Raw genomic sequence first — 18,926 nt, forward strand, 5'->3', positions numbered from 1 at the left:
AGCAACCTTTATATTTTCAGTTCCACTCCCATTTAACGATAACGATGTCAAAAGGGCTGCGTTGGAGTAAATGCCCTTTGAAATGTTATCTTTCATTCGATGGAAGCTGCAATTAGAACTATTTTCATGCCTTATCCTCTAACTGTACTGCCAATGATTGATAAGTTTATGACATTAGTAACAAGTCCGTTACACCCCTGTCCCTTCGAACAGTTAAGAAAAACTGGGTTTGATTATGAGTGGGATTAGTAACCATCAGTGGATGCTGGACGTTAACTTGATCAGTACACGTTGATATATATTTCAGTAAAGGTAAAACCATGTATTTAGACAGTTATCAAATGAATGATCACTATGAATGCCAAACACATAAGCTCTCTTAGGGACTTTGAGGTAAGGGCATGGACCGGGCAACTACGTTCCAGAAGACGCTTGCAACAGGGCTTAGAAGCTTGATATGAATAGAAATTAACCTTAAGGAAGATTAAAAGCCCAAAAGGTTATGTATGTTTATCTCATAAGTGAGCACCGAACGGGGTTTAATATTTTTTCAATATTAAATGTTTGACCACGCTAGTCATTATGTAAAGCGCGGCTCGACCTTCGTGAGCACCCAGCAGATTTCGAATACTTCTGCCATAATTCTACCTTTAAAGGAGTCATTTGACTTTAAACTAGTCCCATTTCCGCTGGTTTAATTCAGTACACAAGAGGAAAAATATATAATTGGTTGTACTGTGTTCTTCAATTGATGCAGGCCTATATATATATATATATATATATATATATATATATATATATATGTATATATATATATATGCGTGTGTGTGTGTATGTATGTATATGTATACATAACTGAATCACGAATATTTGGAACGTGAGGAATGTATAAATAAACGCAAACGCCACGGAGGAAAGGTGAAACAGCGGTGCGGTTGCCAGCAACCACTCCGTTGTTTCACTTTTCCCTTCGAGGTATTTGCCTTCATATTTACAATATATATATGAATTTTTATCACATCACCGTGATTCATATACATGCATTAAGCTACAAATGTCCTTTAATATCCAATTCGCTCTACCTCGGAATTAATATATTTTCATATATGTTAACCGAAGGGGAATTTTTTTGTTTAGTTGATAATAATTTCGGCCAACAAGTGAGGTATAAGTTGATACCGATTCTTACCTTACAAATCACTGTCGAACTCAGGTATTTGTAATTAGAATCGATATCCAACCCCCTCTGCAATGTTAACAAAGTCGAACGTCAGCTGCACGTAGACATGTTATGAATTTGTATCACACCTTACTTATGTATATATATATATATATATATATATATATATATATATATATATATATATATATATGTATATATATACAATTAAGATGTGATACAAATTCATAATATGCCTATATATATATATATATATATATATATATATATATAAATGTAATATATATATATATGTATACATAATATATATGTATATATAGTACATACATATACTGTATGCATATATATAAACATATTGCATTAGTACATATACTCGTAGGACAGCTTGAAACAGGGTTAATCTCAAAAGAAATGTATGTGGGTGATGATACCACTTGATAAAGCGACAGGTTAAATAATTCAGAAATTACAGATGAATTACGGAGAATAGACACGAATCCAATAGTCTTAAAATCAAATACTTGAAACCTTGATCAAACAGGTTGTCCCTAGGGTTAGCGATTCTTTGCAATATCTATAGGACTGTGAATTCTCGCTTGTACAACTTGGCTTTGTCATCCAAAACACCCGATAATAAAAGGGGAAAAAAAACAGTGTTTCAGATCTGATCAAATCGCAAACATAAGGCATAAAATGGTGCCAAACGGTATGTTCCATTTTCCTCCTCCTCCTCCATACTCTTCTGCATCGATTTTTCCTTTATTAGAGGGACTTTTCCTCCCTCGTAAATCTTGTCATAAGTGTAACTTTGGAGTTTCCGTTCGGGTACTTGCAAGGTTTATGAACACCTGAACGCCACAGACGCTCGTATTGTGGATATATCGTTGAGTTGGTGTAGGCACCAGAACTTACTATTAAGTTGATGGGGAATTTATAGGAATTTATTCCTCCTCGTAATAAAGAAAAAATAAATTCCTTGCCTCTGGATTCCAGATGTTTCTAGTTTTGAATTTAACCGATTCTTCATTGGTTAGAGTTTGTTCAGTTATCAGTGTCCTTCTATTGTCACCTTAAAGAAAAATATATTCATCGTATTTATTTACATTTAGCTATTACTCTCTCTTACTTGTTCCATTGGCTATTGGGCCCATTGGAACCCATTACACCAGCAAACTCAGGTTTCTTGCAAGTTTAAGCAATTTTCAAGCAGTCCTTTCAAGTCGGTCTACAGTATCTTTGGTCCATTCTTTTTATATTTCGACGTGCAAATCTCATACTTACTAGGATGAGACCAAAAAGTGGGGAGACTGGATATTAGCTTATATGCGGAGATGATAATATATATATATACTATATATATATATAATAAACAATAAATTAATAATACTAAATATAACATATATAAATATATACCCACTATACACATATATATATATATGTATATATGTATATATATACACACACACAAGCGTTAACAGCCCTTCAACACCTTTTATTTATTTGATAATATATGCACTGACAAGGCTCTTCAAACTGCTCTATACTTGCAAACAAACTTCTAAATTTGTCATGACAGAAATTTTATCGAAAATAAAAGCTCTTCTTAAAAGTATTTTGCGAAGACACTGTTCTCCAAATAAACTTTTTTACACTAAAAACAATGAGAAGGTAAGTTTTCCCCATGCACCCAAAAACAAATTGCAATTCAAAGTTGCTCTCGAAGTAGTTCTCCTTTGTCCTCTACAGCGACTCGGGACCTCTAGATTCTGTAACGTTGGCTCATCTGGGCAGCATTACGGGGGAGTCGTCCTCGTGTCCATAAAATTAACATCAGTCTTTTTAATTCCCAGTATAGCAGTGTAGGAAAATCGTTCTAAAATTACTAATCCGTTTGAAAACGTGTGAGCATAATCAAATCAATTCGAAATCAAAAGATGTATACTGAAAAGCAAAAAAAAAAACTGCTTGAAAGGACAAATATGAAAGGCATGTAAAACAACAGAAACTGTGAAAGACTCCTGAACCTATAAAGCCCACATGAACTGAATGACCTGGTGACTGTATGTCTCTTGTATGATGTATTTAGATGAATGTGATAATGACGGTAATGATCTCCAGGGAAGGACACTAAGATACAGATATTGATCATCGTCATGATCTTCGAGCAGGTTACCCAATACATGGATAATAGCAAAACTAACAATAATGATGGCGTTGTTTGGCTCAGATCAGGAGACTGTTGACTTCAGTGATGATGGTGAGGGTGAGGGCAGATGGTGCATAGACCCACCAGCGATGCTAATAGTCCAGTGACCCTCTTGGGGACTGACAGCTTCGAGGGAGCCCGTTCCCCCTGAAATGAACATGATGGTGAATGTTAATGACATAACACCGAAGCCTCATAAAGGTGATATTACGGTAAGCGAGAGACACTTATGCTGAGAAAGAGAGCGGCACGAGAGAGAGAGAGAGAGAGAGAGAGAGAGAGAGAGAGAGTATGGGAGAAAGAGAAAGGGAGTGAGTGGGCGAGAGAAAGAGAGAAATATTCCTTGTTGCCTACACACAAATCGGTGAGTGTGGGCGGAGGCAATCGTGGGCGTGGAGGAAAAAAGAAGGGAGACGCGCTGGAGGAGGAGGAGGAGCAGGAGGAGGAGGAGGAGGAGGAGGAGGAGGAGGAGGAGGAGGAGGAGGTGGTGGGGAGGGCGAATGAAAGAGGGGCTAGACAGTGAGGAAAGGCAAATGGAAACATCGAAAGAGAGAGAGAGAGCGCGCGACTCGTAGGATATCTTTAAAGGGATTCCAGGACTGCGTAGGCGAGAGGGAAAGGAATATGAGAGAGGGATTGACTCAGAGGTAAGAGAGAGAGAGAGAGAGAGAGAGAGAGAGAGAGAGAGAGAGAGAGAGAGAGTGGTGCCCTCCCAAAACTTCCTCTAATACTGATCGAGGGAACAAAACAAGGCAGCCATAAGCGTTCTTTGAAAACAGGTCTAAGCGCGATTAGCGGGAACTTCTTTCTTTTTCCAGTCGTGCTCAGTGTTGCTGCCTTACATTTAATGAGGAACAAACACGCCCTTACTTATTTTGAACGTACTGCAACACACGGACAATGGGTGATATATATATATATATATATATATATATATATAATATGTATATATATATATATGTGTGTGTGTGTGTGTGTGTGTATAATGTGTATGTACTATATACAATCATATATTTATTTTTTCCGACAAACTGTAGTACAGATACGTAATATTTAAATACATAAAGTCAAAATTAAAGTATCAACATTTTCACGAAGAGAGAGAGAAAAGGGTAGGGTTGGGAGTTGGTTGTGGTAAAGACTACAGGGAAGGAATAAAAAATGAAGATACCGAGTGCTTTCGTGTTATTCTACAATTAAAATGTGTTGAAATGGCACGTAAGCGCTGGGTACTTTCATCTTTTATTTCATTCTTGGCGTCTGCTATAATTATTGTCGAATGTTACTAACGAAGACCGGAGCATATACACGTATATAAATGCATATGCATCATTTGCATATTATGTATTCGAACATTAATATATATATATATATATATATATATATATATATATATATATATATATGTGTGTGTGTGTGTGTGTGTGTGTGTGTGTGTGTGTGTGTTTATACATTATGTATATAGATATAAATGTATATATGTATGCTAGTATGTATGCATATGTGCGTATTTGTGTTGTATATATATATATATATATATACATATATATACTTACATATATATATATATACATACTAGGTGGGTGTGAGTGTGTGCTCTTTATAATCCTTGACATGTATGAGATATTCCAGCCCGAGAGTGTCATATAAAAAAAGTGAGAAGTTTGAGGCTAAAGAAAAAGTGTGTAAGATGCAAGTATGAATCTTACAAAACTTTTGAGGGCCCTGTTAAAGTTGCAATGTGGAAGGTGCCGAGAAAAAAGTGGGTGGATGGTGGTCTCTTTTGAAACACATGTCTGTCGGGCTGATTCTCCCGACCTTATCCATGATTGCTTAGCATACCTATCGCTTCTAAGGAAGCCATAGCTTTGGTTCAGCTTTTGAGTATGTCGGTCTATCTGTCTGACTGTTTGCCTTATGTCTGTTTGAAGGAGGTCGAGAAAACCAATAAGGAATTGCTTTGGATTTTTCTTCCCAGTGCTTCAGAGAACAAGTGACTGGATTTTAGTGTGGTTAAGAATCTGGATCTGGTTGAAGGATGCTTTGATCATTTTTTTATTGTTATTTGTAGGTAAAGAAAAATAATCATTTCCTGCTGCCATGAAAAGATGCAGACTATTTGGTTAACTATGCTAATCATACCTGAATTTTTGTGAAAGAATGTAAACATTAATATACGTGTGTGGAACTGAAGATATAATGTGAATGGAGGATAAAACAGCAACGTTTAAAAGAATTTCATATTTACAAAAGAAAATTAACTATTGCTGTTTTGAAAATTTTAGTGTACGAATATGATGAAGTAATTGTTCTTTAGCATGAAATTAAATAAATGTTAATGACAACTGCCATTCCAAAAACGCAGTGTGCAAACAGAAAAATTTGTGAAGGCAAGAGAAGGTAAGGGCAGCTCTTATAAAAGAAACTAACCCCCAGGAGCCTATCTTTTCATTAACATAGGGCGATGCGCAACGAAATTTGTCCCTGAGGACAGTATAAAGAAGACATAAAACACAGATCACTGGTGCCGATGCAAGCAATAACGTTTGCAGTACTGACTTAAGGCGACATGTATTTCATTCCATGGAAAAGAAGAGTCGGTACAGACACCTGAAGATATTCCATTCCCCATCAGATGCTGTTTCTTAAAGGAAAAACTAGAATACTTTATATATATATTCAAATCCTTCATCGGTTGATTGATACAAATCTAACCAGATCTGGACCCTGCTGCTTCTTTCTTCAGTGAAATCGCTGTTAATTATGAGACTGAATTTCAGTTTCTCCAGTAACAACAGACAAGTGTGGTCGACCATAATGCAAAGAGAGCAAGGAAACGCGTCTTATCTCTTTTCGGTCGTAAGTAGAGGCCGGAGTTTTGGCCTCAGTGGCATCAGAAAATAAGCAAAAGAAGGATCATGTACAATACAAGGCGCCTATAAATTCCTGAATAGGTCAGAGAGAAAAGGGACTGATGAAGATATATTTTGACAAAGAGAACAACAAACTGGATATTGAGAATAAATCACAGGAAATAAGTATTTGAAAAGGAAAAGACAATGATGGAAGGAAAGAAGGGACCTAATCGAATCGTTTTTAAAAAGTATATTTATCTCAAATACCGCGAGAAAAAACATACAGAAATGAAACAAAAAGATTGACACATTACAAGTTGCAAAAATGCTGTAATAGCCCTTTCTGGGATATAACATTAAGCTATGAGATTATTAAGTTTTACTTCCAAACAGTTATCGTGATTAAGAACTCGAATTAAACTGCCTGCATAAAAGGACAGAGGATACGTTGTATCATACCTTCTCATGTCTTCCCCAGATAATTATGAAAACACCTTTTGCGTTACCAAAGTAAATTTTTCTCCCATTTTTAGTTTATCAACCAATTCATCTATGAGAATCTGCGATGCATGTATATACTAGATATAAGAAAATTATGAAACAGGAAATGGATTTGCGATCGAAAGTAATTTAACATTGAAGTGATATGCAAGCAATAAGAAAAAAAAGTTGCTTTCATCTGTTAACTCTTCGGGATAAATTCCCTTTTTCCTTGGTCTGTCGAATGTTTACAAAACCAATTGAAGTCACAAAAAAGAGAACTGTCAGTAAAACCCTGGATTTAATTTCCCACTGAATGAATACTCTGCTTAATAGAGAGTGAGTCAACATTGATGACAGACTGAATAGGAATTGAGCGTTTATGAACCTCTAGAATGAACCAAGGACCTTTTCGGGTTTCTTCTTCTCCCACATGTTTCTTATTACTTCAGTGAATGGAAAATAAGAAAGTTTTGAACTCTCTCGAACATCGATTAAGGAGCTAAGAATGGTCCTTCTTCATTCAGAAACTCAGAAAGAATCTTGCCTACGACTTTTCGTTCTAATGAGAATTCTCTGGTCAACGGGAACTCGATAACTCGACTCAACTGAACCATATTTAAGGAGTATCCGGGAGTTATCCGTTGCATAGACAATTGTGTAACAGTAATTTTGTCGAAACCTCTAAACCAAGACTCATTTGTATTCGAATCCTTTATCCAACCCGGTGTAGCATCACATCGATTCATCGATTTCCTTCGAGTTGGACTTTTGTTTTCTTTCGGACTTTGTTTGTTTTGAGGTTGTGTTCATTTCTGTATAAAACAAATACAAGTTACTTGGTCTTTAGAATGCCCAAGGGTTTGTGCACTTCTTTGTTTGTAGAATTTCGGTTTAGTTGTGAAAAAGCTGTAGAATGAGATTCTTAAAACCAAGGTTCCTTTCTCTTTATGAACATTCCTTACGGTTCTTTCCTCTAATTTAGTGAACTTTCGAGTAAGCCCAGAACTCCTTGTCTCACATGTATACAACGGAATTCATCATTACCTGATGAATCATCGCAAAGGATGTCCACATCGTGCAGGGGAAAATATAAAAACTGACGTTTGTTTTTGGCTCTTCTGCCTTTCTAATGATTAATAAAAGATTCAAAATCAATGATATCCTATAGAAGAAAGTTTATTTAGATGGAGTATATATACAGCGAAGTTTTGTCTCTTTCTTTTTTTGATGGAAGTTCAGTTTGAAGCAATAACTTTGAAATATCTGTAACATCGTTGTCATTGTGGGCAGGAAATTTAATCGGCAGTCTTGAAATATTTGACATATTTTACATTTAAAGTTTCATAATGGTTTATTATTCCTGAAGAATGAGATAACTGCCTTAAAGATTACTAAATCTGGGTAGGCAACCCAATGCCCTTTTCTACTCCTGGCTTAAAGTAAACAAGAAACAAGGCGTGATCCGACCTCCGGCTTACTCGGGACACGTGCAAGAGTTTCCCCTGACGCATAAGTGTCAAACATTATATTCCTAACTTACCGTGGTCTTCGTTATTAGCACTATTTGTACTAACAACAAGGATCAAATAAAAGAACATAAATTAAACATGTCCATATATTCTCTTTTATAAGTTCAAACACAAAATAATTAAACAGAAATATAGCCTCTAAATTCGGTACATTTGATAAATAAAAACATGCTAAAATCTACGGCCAGGCAGCCTGTTGTTTCACCAGCGAAAATCTAAAAAGGAGACTATATTTTATTAGAAATATTTTTTCTGTACTGTTTAACATGCACATTTTTTATTTTTTACATTTTCATTCTAATAAATAAATCATAAATGTCCTATCCTAAAATTCCTGTACCTTTAACTTAACGTCAAACACCTTTTCAGACCTTTTCAGGTTTTCCTACCGGTCCCCCCCAACTCAACAACAACAACAACAACATAAACAAAGTAGTTTGCAGGATTACTCCCCGAGTAAGCGAAAAGGAGGGTTGAACCACGGAGGAAGCGAAAGACCTTCCTCATAAAGGGACCATCTTCCTCCTTTTTTTTTTAGATTCGTGGTACCTCTAATTTCAAACCAAAAATAATGTAAAAATAGAACTAATACGGGCACATAATATGAAAAAGACACTTGGCGGCATTTACGTCTTGAAGAGGCAGAAATTCAAATATCTTGATAACCGATCATGCGAGAATGCCTGAACTTTTTTATGGAACTTGCCATAGACAACCTCTGGAAATCGATTCTATTGTAATATTGTGTTGGTGTTTAAAATCAAATATTTGTTCACGTCTTTTGGACGATGTGTGCATTCTAACGATGGAAAAGATAAAATATAAATCACTTAGCAAATTCGATGAGTTTCGCTCAGAGCGTTACGAAATCACGAGGTGCGTTTGTGCTATTGTGACACTTTACTTTAAATGACATCATTAGCGCCTGAAATAGGGAGCTGACTGAATATATAATGCACAAAGGAATCTTGTTTATATTTGTGTGCGTCGCTTTGGGCGCCCGTATCGTATTACACAAGTACTAGAGCCGATTCAATTTAGATGCTGATGAAAAAGTAAGAGGAACGAAGAAATGGATTTTTTAACTCTTGTTCAGTTAACCATTCTTCACTTATACTGGCAGATTATGCTTTAGTGACTGAATGTATAATCAATAAAACCAATCGTTGGGAACCTCTGAATATGTCTCTTTCCTAAGAAGATATACTACGAAACAATCGCTAGAATCTAGGATATGTATTGCATACAATCTGTGGGTAGAATTCATTAGTAAAACATATGAAATCCAAAATCCAAACGACCTACAGTTTCGTGTTTCAAGTGAATCAGCCACCTGCAAAGAGTGGTTTGGGAGAGACTTTGGATTTGAAGTCACCAACAATCCTATTTGGACATCAAAGAGCTCACTCGTATCTGTGATTCTGTTTGCACTGGCGTGCTCTCAGGTCTCATTACCCCTCCTCAGACAGCCTCTTTGTTCAGGATCATCCAATTCCACCTTAGGTCCTATCGCCCCCCCAACACCCAACCCCCACGTAGGGGCTACCTCAGGGACCCAGATTTCAAGACTGACTATTCAACATTCAAATTGTTCTGAATGTAAGCAATCAGTCGCAAGTGGTCTAATTCACACAATAACGAAAGAATGAACGAAAGTACGAAGAGAAGAAAGAAAGCAAGCAACCAAATCAACCCCACGCAACCCTCCTGTTGTCGCAGCAAGAGGTCGCGAGTTCCGGAGGGACACGATCATCAACCCCCCTAAATAGAGTGGGTTAGAAGGGAGAACCTACCTTGACCCCAGTAGGAAGGGGGTGAGTGGGGCAGGGGAATCAATCCCACATGGGCCCCAGAGAGGCAGGGAATGCCTTCGGTAGCTCAAGTGAAGGGCACGTATAGTTCGGCTTCATTAACTTCATTTTAATCCCTCCTACCCGGCTGGTACACGAGCCTGTCTAAACACATGATAATGTAGCCTCAGACATTTTACTACCGTTAAGTGGTGACGTCGTTGCTTATGTCTCGGGGCGAGGTGGGATTACGCTCTGCAGCTCCAACGGGGATCGAGTGACAGGAACTTCGCGAGGACAAAAAAAAAGTGGGGGTTGGAGAAGGCGGCCGCAGTAGACTGCCTGTGCTTGTTGGAGTCAGTCAATCCTTTATTCATTCAATTTGATACATAATGAACGTGACGATGGTTATAAAGGGGAAATGTGAACATCAGGAGGAGAAAGATGATCAATGGAAAGTGTACAAGAAACCAAGAGGACAGTTAACTAAACTCTTGATAAAGGATGAATTAGACTACATATTCAAATGAACTGACTCGAATGAACATCATTATGGAATTAAAAATGAGGTTCCACTTAGTGGCGTGTACGATCATATGACCCGAAACGGAGAATGAACGGCAATTAAAAGAATCGGAATAGAACGAGAAACAAAGCAAAAATGAAGCTGGAGAAATTTCTGCAAGCGAATTCATAGAACACGATGGAAAAGATAAGAAGGAATGACAGTATTTAACGTTCATAGACTTTTATTTTGCATAAATTTGACTTTTCAATGTAGTATGTATGAATTTATACTCATAATTATATTCAAACACAAACTAGTTGCAATGCACCAACTGACTTTGTGTTTGCATATAATTATGATTATAAATTCATACCTGCTACAATAAAAAGTCAGAAAGATCATAGGATGTGATTACACTGACCTGTTGCAGCAAAAAAAGGGGAAAAACTAACAGAAAATCCAAACCTCTTTATCCTTTTTTGCTGACAGTCAAGTGCAGAGGATTTTTTTTCCTAAACATTTTTTCGCTCTTCAAATCTAGTGATGACGGAAGTATAACCAAAAAAAAATAATAAAACAGAAAAACAAGCGGCAATGAAGAAATTATTTTCCCTACGTCGCTCTGATATGCTTTGATGTTCTCATATTCCATTGAAGACGTGTTATTGATCCTTGACCTATCACTTTTTGGTGTTCCCGAGGACATAAGTTTGTCCCTTCGTTGTGTTTAAATTAACTATTGACAGGAGTGTCGACCTTGAAAATGAGATGATGCAGAGCGCAAATAATATAACCTGTTGTTTCAGCTATTCGCTCACTCATTAAAAAAAAATAAGTATATCAATAGTCTTAACGCAGATCCGGAGCTTACAACAACTGGTCCTGAATTCAAGGTACTTATTTAGCCAATAAATGCCACAGCATGCTTCCAATCCGCGAACCACCGGGCATTGTTGGTGATAACGTTCAAATTGATTCTGATACTTGAAAATAATGTTACCTTCCACTTCATACTTTCATTCACTGCATTTAAAAGCCATATCATTTAGTGACTCCAAGAAGCTGAGTGCTATATGAGCTCTATACGCTTCGAATCTTTCATACCTGACTGTCAGCAGAATCTTTGAACTTATTATATAGGAAAATTACTTCAAGTGGTAGTTTCGCTTTTATCAGTATTGAAGACTTTCTTTCTAGTGCTGCTAGAAGGTTGAGCAGCTTCTCCATGTCCTCCAGCAACTGCAGCTAGACGTGTAGAGCACTTGTCAATGCAGCCGCAGTTATTTATTAATCTTCTTTATCTTACTGGGGGCGTAGCAACCTCACTCTTCAAGGCTTGCCGAGAAACAGGGACCCTGTACCCTCTTTGTATCTTTCTTTCTTTATTTCTTTTACTTTGACGATGTCTTATTAAAGAACGAAAGCGCTCGGCTACGAATTTCTGCCTATTATTTTTCCTGTGCTATTTGCTTATATATATATATATATATATATATATATATATATATATATATATATATATATATATATATATATATATAGATATAGATATATATATATATATGTATATATGTGTGTGTGTGTGTAAGCCATGAGAAGCTATAAAGGAGTACACTGATTCTAAAGGAAAACTACACGTGCATTAAATAAACATGTAAACATAAATGTGTGTGCGTGTGTATTTGTGTATGCGTGCATTTCATGTGCCAATCTTATCCTTGCAAAGAACCAAACAGATGCACATCTGTTGAAAAAAGAGATAATTGATTTATTCGCATTATATAGATGATATATATATATATAGCTAATAATATATATATATATATATATATATATATATATATATATATTTCATTATTCGTTATGCAGAAACCAACTTCAGCAAAAACTCCCGAAACGATTAGGATAAAGTTACATGCCAGAGATCCCTTGCCTCCCGCAGTTCCTACTTCTCGTAGAAGTCATTCCACCCGACGGCCCTTGTTGTTTTTCGGTAAGCAGACCCCGAGTACTTCCGTCCCGTGGGGAACACAGGAGGAACAACTTAAGCACCGTGAACTAAATTGCCTTGTTTAACCTTGTTAAGAAAAGACCGCATTAAACGGCCTGGGAGTAAAACGGAGCTTGAGAGAAGACGACAGAATTAAGCTTTATTCGTCTCAACCTCTGTTGCCGCATTTATCGCCCCCAATTTCCTCTCCCGAATACATTCTGAGATATGACAGTCACATCATATTGTCGGGGTAAGTGATGTGAGGCTGATTAGCGGGAGAAACAAAGGGACAGAGTCTGAGAGTTTCCGATCTGGCGTCCAGGAAACTAATACGCACCAGGAGCTATAGATAGAGCGGAAAGGAGAGAGAGAGAGAGAGAGAGAGAGAGAGAGAGAAGGTGGTGAGGGAGAAAACAGCACAAAATTACAATAAATAAAAAGCAAAAACGAACTAAATTAAAAAAAGAATACAAGAGAGAGAAAGAGAGAGAGAGAGAGAAGACAACACGAAATTACAATAAGTAGAAAGTAAAAAAACTTTAAATTGAAAGGAATACAATAGGATACAACATAAAGATAAAAATGAGGACAGAGAGAGAGAGAGAGAGAGAGAGGAGAGAGAGAGAGAGAGAGAAGGTGATGGGAGAGAAGACAACACGAAATTACAATAAGTAAAAAGTAAAAAAAACTTGAAATTGAAAGGAATACAATAGGAAAAAATATAAAGATAAAAATGAGGAGAGAGAGAGAGAGAGAGAGAGAGAGAGAGAGAGAGAGAGAGAGAGAGGAACTCGAATACACGTTAACAAAAATGTAAAAATAAACAAAAAGTTACAGATCACAACGAAGACACGTCGAAAAATCAGAGGTAAGGGAAAAATGTCGTAAAAGAAACTGGTGAAAATGCTGAAAGGGAACGAAAAGATAAATCCAGATCAAATTAAAGAGACTGAAAGAGAGAGAGAGAGAAAAACAAGAGAGTAAGGAGAGAGGTAACATAGGAAGAGACAATAAAGAGGAAATTAATCATGGAATAACAGGAAGAAAAATAAAGAAACAAAGGCGAAAGAAAGAAAGATAAAATACGGACCAAATTACAAAGAGTGCAAAAAATTGTTTTTTGAGAATTTCATAAACATGAGTTAAGATCATTAAAAATTAAGCCTAAGCGTCAGAAATTTATTCAAATAAAACAATTGGATTAGCGTGAAGGAAAAGATTAGGCTAAAAGAATCACTTTTAGTATTTATGATTAATGAGATATGACAATAGAAAAACTCAGGCACAGAATGTATATATATATATATATATATGAATATTATATATATATATATATATATATATTATATATATATATATATATATACTATAATATATATCATATAATATATATATACATATATACATATATTATATATATAATTATATATATATATATATATATATATATATCTAATATGATAATATATATATATCATATTATATATATATAATATATATATATATATAATATATAATATAAATATATATAATATATAATATATTATTATAGATATATATATATTATATACATATATATATATATAATATATATATAATAATATATATATAATATATACATATATATATATATATATATATATATATATACTATATATTCTGTCACGGAAAGAACAACTTGACATAGAATAGACAGAGTGGAAGATCCTTCTCCTTCACTCTAACTTATTTTCAAGAAATGTACACGTAATAAAAAAAAGGAGAAAGAATTGCAACGGAGGTTAAATTTTACAAACAACAACTGAGTTTAAAGGAGTATATAACCATTCTCATACATACAAAGGTCACTATACTTCAGGTAACTCTTCAGGTGAGGGAAAGATGTCTAGGAATAACTCAGGTACTGGAAAAATCAAGGAGAGGCAAAGAACACTAACAAGAATTACTGAGATTCTTTTTTTATTTCTTGAAAAACCTGGAGAACGAAGTCAATAGTATACAGAATTGGACCTAAACAAATTATATTTTCATTTTATAGCTTTATTAATGCAGATCATGAAAGATTTATAGTGACAATATCATTGAATCGTGTCATTATACTACCACGGAACCAATTTGCTTTTGTACAGCTGGCAAACGAAAATAATATTATTCTAACTCTAGGTCCGTAAACAATTAACCTTATTCTGATCAAGATATTCGAAAGTGGTTTCACAGATGTGTTAAAAACCTTAGTAACCCATGCATCTCTTTGATTAATCCAGCACTTGAGATACTCAAAGACAGTCATTCATAATCTGAATATGTACCTTAATTTTACTGACCTTTTTAAGCATTATGTACTCCTTTAATCTTTAATCTCAGTTGTTGCACGTAACACTGAGTCTGCTCGAAAAATCCAGTCACTGGCGACAAGCCAACCCAACTCGGAAAAATAGGGAGGGTTGGAGTCAGGAAGGGCGTCCTTCGGTAGAAATTATGCCAAAACCAATTATGAAACATACAGAAACAGTTGGGGGAGGCTCAATAAAAACGTTGACCTGGACTAAGGAATAAGCTGAGAAGAAGGAGATGTAGTTTGTGTGACAATGCTTTAAAGATAAAAGATCTTGCACTCCTTTGTTCTAGTTTCCTCGTATGTAAACTCTGTTTACATACATACATACATACATACATACATACATACATGTGTGTATATACGTGTCTGCCGATCTGTGTGTGAGTTTTATACATAGATTCAGTATTTTGAGGAAAATGTGTCAATAAAACTAAGTATGTAAACACACTCTCTCATGTCCCAAGACCGTCACCCTGCACCATCCCAGTACTCCCAGAGTTCTGAAGCACATATTGTTTAGAGGCTAAATCCAATTCCCTGGAAGGGAATTGCTTCCCATATCAAGACGTGGTATTATTCGACGAAGAATAATAGACATAAAATTATCTCAGTAATTGTCTTCTCCATTTTTACTATAATGCAATCAGACAGAAATTAGATGCAGCATTGGTAAATAACCATATTAATGAAAACGCAATTTCTTATCGACAGAAAAAAAACCGTGCCGGGCGAATAATTTAGTCAAAACTGAATGATATTTGCCCAGCGTCGATTTTAATAAATTCCCCAAAACTTTTATATTGGTGACTTTTTCATCTCTGGCTTACAGTTACTGGCGCTACTCGAGATTAGACCAGGTAAATAAATGAAGAAAAGAATATATGAATAAACATTTGCGTGTGCGGATGCCCGTCAACAAATATGAACGTTTGTGTATGTGCCTGTTTATATACGTGTATGCCTGTGTGGATGGATGCATGCATACCGGTATATTCAAGAGGCATATTCATCATGGGTATCTAGACATACTTATATTCACGATCCTCCAAACAGAAGCTGAATCATCAACTTGAAATCAGTGCATTAATTGTAGGAATAAGCAAGACAAAATATAAGTGAGCCCTAACCTGATATCTAAATACGATACACATATTTGTTACGACATCCTTAGTGTTCAGTAAAATCAAATTTATGATGTAACAGAGTTATAACACCATATAATTAGTCACCATAGGAAAGACAGCCACCTATACTATGGTAAAAACAAGTTTTAAACCCGTCTTAAAATCTAATCAACTTTTGTTTCTCCTTTCCTAATTGACACTTTCACAAACCTTTATTGAAATCTGTCGAGAACTTATTGGAGAAATGTTGTTCACAGACAGACAGACACGGGTCAAAACTTAACGTCCGTGCAACTTCGGGGATAAACTTAAAAAATGATAGTTACACTATCCACACATATCCACGAATAACTAGCTTATTGTTTCAAAGCATACCGAATGTTATATATTGCACAAGATTCGGTATGAATACCGAATGCTGAATAATATATTGTATATGTTATATAACATATACAACGTGGTGGCTCTAATTGGCAGTAGAAATGGTTAGTCATAAAACACAGTGTTTTGAAACATATCAAACTCACACTCACCTGTAGATGTAGCTGTCGATTTAGGCCGACTTCTTGTTTACTTTGTCGCTGTAGAGTCACTCATTAATGCTAAGGAAAACATTCATAAATATTACAACCATCTGTTAATGAAAATATCTGCTATTCTGCCAAACCTTATGGTATTGGCACCAGTTCCAGTACAGATCACACACACACACATACACCAATACATGCACACACACAGGAGGGACGAGCCACCTGGCGCTGCCCTCCCCTCCCTGCTTTTCAGAGGGCGAGGCACATCACTCCTGAAGGACCGGAGAGGGAGAGTAAGGCGGGTGTCCCAACACCGTAGCAGCAGCTAGAAAGAGAGGCCCTGATGGTGGTGCCCCTCGGTCCCCGTCGGCTGGGAGTTCCGTATGCGCGCCTCTACTATAGCAGCGATCAGCCTCATCGGTGCCGAATATCTCTGCCTATCTTCCACGGGCCGTGGTGTGAATTAACCCCACCTGACACCAGATTTTCCCCTCTATAAAATGACCCTCTAGCAACCATTCATCTTCACCGAATTCCGAGGCATATGCTCTGTATTTTCCACCCGAATCTAAAACTAACAAATAATGATTTTGTGAACCAGGTCTGAAACACTAATTCAGTTACAGTTTTCGGTCTATTACATCAACCGTTGTGTTTCCCACAATTCATCAAATCTTGAACTTACTGTTGATAACTTGCCGCGTGAGGAAAGAATATTTCCAGCGGGTGTCATCCTCGAAAAAGGCGCTTTTTTCGAGCTTTCTAGTTCTAGTGTTGCGGGAAGGAACGCGGTTCAGAACGAGCGTTTGGTCGGGTGGGTGGTTGCGGTATGACGGTGTGGGTGTTATGGTGTCTAGGGAAGCACTGACACACACACGGCGGCACTCCAGTCCCGGAGTCTCTCTCTCTCTCTCTCTCTCCCTCTCTCTCTCTCTCTCTCTCTCTCTCTAATCTGTTTAGCCTTCATATTCTTTGTGCTTGCCTTTCCGGCACCTACAACTTATTTCATTTTTGCTCTCTCTCTCTCTCTCTCTATATATATATATATATATATATATATATATATATATATATATATATATATATATATATAAATTATATGTATGTATGCACGTATGTATGTATATGTTCATACGAGTTAATAGCATTTTAATGTATTCAAACTCCTAGTTCCCTTAGAAATAAATCTTTAACATAGCCATGAATACACGATTCTCTTGCTCTCTCTCTGTAACTATATGCATACCTATACTTCCCTGCATACATACTAACACACACACACATACACACATACAAAACATATATATATATATGTGTGTGTGTGTGTGTGTGTGTGTGTTTGTTTATGTATGGACAGATATGTATAAATTTTATTTTCAACAATAATGTGTAACTATTTCCCTGTATATCTATTGCTTTACATTTATTCTCTCTCTCTTTCTCTCTGCGAACCCCTTTAATATCTCTTTCCTTCAGTCTTGTTTGGCCCCCCAAAATATTTGATGGCACTCAGCCCCGCCCATACATGGACTACATAATGCACTTCTTCATTCTTTGTAGAGCCGTCTCCTTCCCCCCTTCTCTCTCTCTCTCTCTCTTTGTCAACTTCGAGAACTCCCTAATTATTGATGCTGAACTAATGAGTTATTAATAAGCTGACTTAAAAAGTATTTGCATGCGTCATTTGTCAGAGGCGGTAAAAACAACGTCCGGAATTCGTGGAAATTATTTGAAAGTTATTTTAAAATTCGTGATAGTTTTCGTTGGTAATGATCACTAATACTGGGAGAAATAGAGTCGAGAAATTAAGATAAATGAAAAAATTAAAATGTGTTTATTTGCAAACTGAGATGAACTTAAAATGTTAGAGAATTCATAATCGGAATTTACCAACTATAACCGATCTAAATTAGAACAGCATACAGTTGATATTTTCCCAGACCTTGGAGACGTGGACATCTTCTCCAATGAGACTGCCAGCCTATGACGTCACAGACACATCATCTCGCAAGCGACGTCACAGACAAATCAGCCGCACATAACCACCGTATGACATTGTGAAGAGGACCGCATTGCGCGGGTATCCGATGCGCGCCAAAACTCCGTTGCAGACAAGTTCCCCTTAAATTCACTAAAGCAGTCAGAGAGAGAGAGGAGAGAGAGAGAGAGAGAGAGAGACAGGGGGGGAGGTGGTGAGGAAGAACTTGGGTCTAGAAGGAGAGTAGGGTGCAAGTTACATAATACTTCTAAGTCACAAACACGAAAAATCAAAATATAATAGTAGAGAGAGAGAGAGAGTGAAAGCAAACACTTGCAGGGAGAGAGAGAGAGAGAGGGGGGGCAGACACATGAGAGAGAGAGAATGAGGACAGACACTTGCAGAGAGAGAA

The 18,926-nt window shown here is 36.5% G+C and overlaps 1 protein-coding gene and 1 long non-coding RNA gene across 20 annotated transcripts in view; one reads left to right on the forward strand and one right to left on the reverse strand.

Annotated features, from left to right (window-relative positions):
• Positions 1-17,395, reverse strand: part of LOC135211127 (neuroglian-like) — a 318,561-nt gene extending 301,166 nt beyond the window's left edge. For 16 of the 18 annotated variants that reach the window (XM_064244261.1, XM_064244257.1, XM_064244256.1 and 13 more), the window contains exon 1: positions 16,540-17,395. The gene's annotated coding sequence lies outside the window, so the exon portion shown is untranslated. The remainder of the gene's footprint in view (positions 1-16,539) is intronic. The other 2 variants (XM_064244245.1, XM_064244246.1) reach the window with 2 other exon arrangements.
• Positions 1-18,926, forward strand: part of LOC135211130 (uncharacterized) — a 269,153-nt gene that overhangs the window by 210,407 nt on the left and 39,820 nt on the right. The window lies entirely within an intron of this gene.

Source organism: Macrobrachium nipponense, chromosome 4 (genome assembly GCF_015104395.2).
Source record: "Macrobrachium nipponense isolate FS-2020 chromosome 4, ASM1510439v2, whole genome shotgun sequence".
Taxonomy (NCBI): Eukaryota; Metazoa; Arthropoda; class Malacostraca; order Decapoda; family Palaemonidae; genus Macrobrachium; species Macrobrachium nipponense.